General features: G+C 33.1%; 1 pseudogene across 1 annotated transcript; it reads left to right on the top strand.

Annotated features, from left to right (window-relative positions):
* Positions 1–2,978: 2,978 nt before the first annotated feature.
* On the top strand, positions 2,979–3,724 carry LOC309861982 (olfactory receptor 14A2-like; annotated as a pseudogene). The gene has a single exon. The product of its transcript is annotated as an olfactory receptor 14A2-like (transcript).
* The last annotated feature ends 2,124 nt before the right edge of the window (positions 3,725–5,848 follow it).

Here is a 5,848-nt window from a genome sequence, read left to right as displayed (position 1 = left end):
ATGCACAGAAATCAGTTGCATTTCTCTACACCAACAGCAAGACAGAAAAAAGAGATATTAAGGAGTCAATCCCATTTACAATTGCATCCAAAACCATAAGATACCTAGGAATAAACCTAACCAAAGAGACACAGAATCTATACTCAGAAAACTATAAAGTACTCATGAAAGAAATGGAGGAAGACACAAAGAAATGGAAAAATGTTCCATGCTCCTGGATTGGAAGAATAAATATTGTGAAAATGTCTATGCTACCTAAAGCAATCTACACATTTAATGCAATTCCTATCAAAGTACCATCCATCTTTTTCAAAGAAATGGAACAAATAATGCTAAAATTTATATGGAACCAGAAAAGACCTCGAATAGCCAAAGGGATATTGAAATAAAATCTTTTTAAAAAGAATGAATTTATCATGAGTAATTTATAGAATTATTGAATCATTATATTATATACGTCAAACTAATATAACACTAAATGTGAATTACAATTGAATTAAAAAAAAATAGAGGTAACCCATGGAATGGGAGAAGATATTTGCAAGTGACATTACAGACAAAATGTTGGTATCCAGAATCTATAATGAACTCCTCAAACACAACACACACAAAATAGGCAATCATATAAAAAAAAATGGGCAGAAGACATGAACAGACACTTCTCCAATGAAGACATACAAATGGTTATTAGCCACATGCAAAAATGTTCATCATCCCTAGCCATCAGGGAGATTCAAATTAAAACTGTATTGAGATACCACCTTACACTAGTTAGAATGGACAACATTAACAACAGAGGAAACAAAGTGTGTTGGAGAAGATGTGGAAAAAGGGAACCCTCTTCCACTGTCGGTGGGAATGAAACTTGGTACAGCCAATATGGGGAACAGTGTGGAGACTCCTTAAGAAATTAAAAATAGAACTTCCCTATGACCCTGCCATTGCACTACTGGGTATTTACCCCAAAGATACAGATTAATGAAAAGAAGGGCCATCTCTACCACATTGTTCATAGTAGCAACGGCCCTGGTTACCAAATTGTGGAAAGAAGCAAGATGGCCTTCAATGGACAAATGGATAAGGAAGATGTGGTCCATATACACTATGGAGTATTATGCCTCCATCAGAAAGGACGAATACGTTTAGTTACACAATTAATCATTATTTTTAAAAATATTTTATTTATTTATTTGACAGACAGAGATCACAAGGAGACAGAGAGGAAGGTGGAGGTGGGGGGAAGCAGGCTCTCCGCTGAGCAGAGAGCCTAATGCGGGGCTTGATCCATGACCCTGAGATCATGACCTAAGCCAAAGACAGAGGTTTCAACCCACTGAGCCACCAGGTGCCCCCACAATTAATCGTTCTTAAATTGTAACAGTATTGTATGTGCTTTTGGAAAATATAAAAAAAAAATAAGTAGTTGGAAAAAAAACATAGAGCTCATTTATGTTGAGGTATATTCTTTTTGCACTTGTATATTACAAATACTGAGGAAAATACAAGAAAAAAATGCATGGATAAATGCAAAATGTTAAAAAAAATCACTTTCCACCTAGGGAAAGTAAAGAAGAGTGGAGATGAAAAAGGAAATTAACGTTTCCACATTACATAACAAGGTTAAGTATCACAAAATCTATTAGCAGTATTCTTATTTATTGGAAGGTCTTATGGCAGTTAGCCCTACTGGTAAAAAAGAAAAAAAAAATCTCAAAGTGGATTTAATCCTTTGCACTTCTGACTTTATGACATCTATAATGACGTAAGATAGCATCAGAACTCATGGTTAATGCAGTTAATTAGCTCTCATTCTAATTAATCAATTTTAAACATGCACAAAAATGCAAGACCCATATAAATGCCCTTTCAGCCTCTACTTGCCATTTGGAGAAAAGACTACCATTCAGCAAAACACTGGAAACCAGAGCAACAGCAATGATTAAATAAGAATTTTCATTCTGCTGGGCAATAGATCCAGCTTTTCAACTTTTCTTCCTATATGAGAAAGTGTCCTTTATTGAGCTTATTTTTATCTTAAAGGTCCATGATGTTTAAATAATTGACTTATATAATCAGGGAAACTTGATTCTTATTAGGTAAGTGAATTTCTTACAAAACTCTATGCACCTACTATAAACTTCCCAGTGTATACTCCCCAGTTTATTCCCTCTCCCTTGCTATCTCTAACTAGGTAAAGTTATTTCACAATTTTGCCTGCCATTTTCCTTCAGGAAAATAAAGCATCATTATATTTTAATTTTGTTTATTAGTTACATAGGAGGCATGTGCTCTTATTGAAGCAAAATACATAAATAATAATAATAATATGTAGGTATTTCTAGGATTTTTTATTTACCTAAAATAAAGCTCACATAGTATCTTCTTAAAGCCTTTGAATAAATAGTAGTGACTTTAATTTAATCTTGATTACATTGAAGATGCAAATTATTATCTTAGTCTTTATTATTGTCACAGACAGAAAATAAAAAGATAATTTTTAGTTCTACCCATCTTTCCCCTCTCCAGTTACCTCTGCTATAAAAGGTTAGAGATAATTAAAGAGAGAAATAATCTCTTAGTTATCTATACTGAGTCTTGAAATACATGAAGATAACAGTTCACATTGAACTAAAGTAATTTTCTAAGGATGAGTAAACAAATTACTACAGATTATTCCATATTCCTTCATTACTTTTTAATCTATTAACACAAAGTAAAAAAAAATCTCTTATTTATGGATATGGGAGGTTATATCTCTATATTTTTATATAAATTTTAGGTTATCACATGAAAAATTATTCTAAACTGTTTTAATGAGTATCTTAAAATATTTTTCTACATGTATTGAAGAAGTAATAGTTTGCAAGATATGCCTTACCCCAGGAATAACTTTACGGTCAGTGAAAAATAGAACCAACAAAAGGAGAAATATCCGGAAGATGCAAGAAAATTGTTCTTATGTTTCAAAAAAAATCATCATGTCTGAGAAATTAATGAATGTGACCCTAATAACAAAATTCTTGTTCATGGGATTCCCTGATGATCAGGTGCTACAGAGACCTTATGCTGTATTCTTCTCCCTGGTTTACCTGATGGCCCTGATGGGAAACCTCCTCATTAATACCCTCATCACCATTGACCAGCAACTACAAAAACCCATGTACTTCTTCCTGAAAAATTTGTCTTTGATTGATATCTGTTACAACTTTTTCACTGTCCCCCAAATTTGTCATGAACACTCTGACCAACAACCATTCCATCTCCTTTGTGGGATGTGCCTCAAAGGTTTTCCTTGTTCTTGTCTTTGCTGGCACAGAGTTTGCCCTCCTTCTGGTGATGTCCTATGACCGTTATGCTGCCATCTGCTGTCCTCTGCACTATAAGGCCATCATGAATAGAGGTGCCTGTGTGCAGATGGTGATATCATCTTGGTTCAATGGTTGTATCTATGGATCCATTCATGTTGCAGGCACATTTTATGTCCACTTCTGTGGGCCAAACATAGTGCATCAATTTCTCTGCAACATTCCATCACTGCTTACACTTGCTTGTTCTGGGGACCAAACTCTGGAATATGTGCTTTATTATTTTTAGTTGTTGTTTTGCTTTTGTATGTTTTACTTTCATGGTTGCTTCCTGTGGTTATACTGCGTCCACTGTCCACTGTCACCACATACTGGTGAGGGGGATCTCCCACATGCTGATAAAGTACTGTACTGGCTGACTCTGAAGGTATCTTGGAAATAGGTATCCTGATGGCTGACCTTAACTACCACAGAGAAGGCCAGAAGGTGTGGATCAACAAAATCTTTGTTGATTTTTTTTTTTATCATGTTCCATTTAAGACAAAAATGCTTTGAAAATCTATAATGCTTTCACTTTATCTGTATATCTGACAACAAATCTGGTTGGTAATTCCAGCCCCTCACTTGCTTAAGAGCTGAGAAACAAGTTTATGCCCTAAAAAACAGTAAAGGAGAGGCATTGTATGCTCTGAAGAGTTGCCAGTGTGATCAAAGTCAATTTTAATTTTCCTAGCCTCATATTTGTCACATAGTACTAGAGATGTGTATTTTTTTAAGACGACATCCAGCACTGTTAAAATACCATTTATAAAGTTTATCCACAGAAGAAATTGATTAGATAACTTGGTTATAATGATGTCAAAGTATATTATATATCAGAATCAGATATACTGTTTACAAAATAGTTTCTCTCTTTATATAAAAAGTAAATGTATTCAAAATTATAGACATAAAGACTATAGGTTTTTAATAGGTAACATGATAGAGGGTATACACTTTCTAGGGTTTCACTAGGAGTCCTATGTATACAAGGAGACAAATGACAGTTAGTATAGAAGGAAAGCCATAGTATATGTAAATAAGAAGCTGTGACAGTTTTTTTTTTTTAAGGAATCATATGAAATAGATCTGAGGACAATATAGACAAAAATTAGAAGAGTTGTGTATGGAATTAATCAAACCAATTCAAATTCCATTGCTCCAAATTAGGAACTAAATGATTCAGTTACAATAGGAATAGATGGTGATTTGGATAAAATTCTAAATATTGAATGATAATGTTGGGAAAGAAATAATCTAATTCTAAAAATGTAATCTATGCATGATCATGTTATTTATAAAATAAATTTAAACTTATGTTTAAAATGATTGTATAGAGTTAAAGAGAACCACATCCTAAAACAAAATAGCAAACATTAAATGAAGTAAATACACTTGCATACTGAATTTATATCATTAATGAAAAAAGAGAAGATATAAAATAAGAAAAATAGCAAAGAAAGCTTGAGTCATTATGACAAAAATAAATCTCATTTGGTATCTATAATATACAAGACCACTTGGCTTAAATTTCAGACTGAATACAACTACACAGAATTCCTTTAAATGTATTCTCAGTGTTATATTTGGTCTACGTTATAAGACAGAATAATTTTTGACTTACTGTGCTAATAGTTCCTTCTTTTCTCTCTCACAGGAATATTGGTTTTTATTGTACACTGTATTTTTAATTATAAGGTTGACAATTTTTGTTTGAAAGTATTATTTTAAATGAAAAGTTTTATTATTATTTCCTTTTTCTATTGTGAAAATATCTTACAGTATGGGTACACACAACTTAGTATTATTATTTACTTTGTCAAATTAGTGTGCTGTTTAGTTTTTTTTTTTTTTTGGGGGTATGAACATGCATATATTTATTTGTTTACAAAATACAATCCCACACACAGGATTTCCTCATCCTCTGATAAATGTAACTATGTTTGCTTTTTTTCCAATGTATTGAGACATAATTACAAATAGCATTGTACATGTTTAAGGTCTACAACATGCTGACTTAGTACTTATATATTGTGATATGATTACTAACATAGATTTAGCTAGTACCTTTATCTCATAATTTAGTTACTATGTTTTTTCATGGTAGGACTATAAAAAAACTACTTACTTAATTTTCAAGTTGAAAACAGTGCTGTGCGTTAGATCAAAAGAGTAAACAAGAGATCAAAAGAGTAAACAAGTGTTGATGTGGATGTGGAAAAAAGATCTTTTGTACACTGTTGGGCCAGTAACTAGTACAGCTACAATAAAAATTGTATGGAATTTCTCAAAAATGAAATACGGAAATGACAGGATGGAGGGGAAGTAGGAGGAGGCGCCCCTTCAACCTGTACCCTAAAGTGAGCTGATTACCAAAGAACTCCGATCACCCATGAAATCAGCCTGAGATCAGAATTATACACGTCTGGATCACTACAGGGGCAGAAGACGCCAGTGGGCAGGTAAAGTGGAGTGGGAACATCGGACTGATATCGGAAGATAAA

Source organism: Mustela nivalis (genome assembly GCF_964662115.1).
Source record: "Mustela nivalis genome assembly, chromosome: 3".
In the NCBI taxonomy this organism is placed as follows: Eukaryota; Metazoa; Chordata; class Mammalia; order Carnivora; family Mustelidae; genus Mustela; species Mustela nivalis.
Note: the sequence above shows the minus strand (reverse complement) of the source record. Positions and strands in the feature narration are given on the sequence as shown.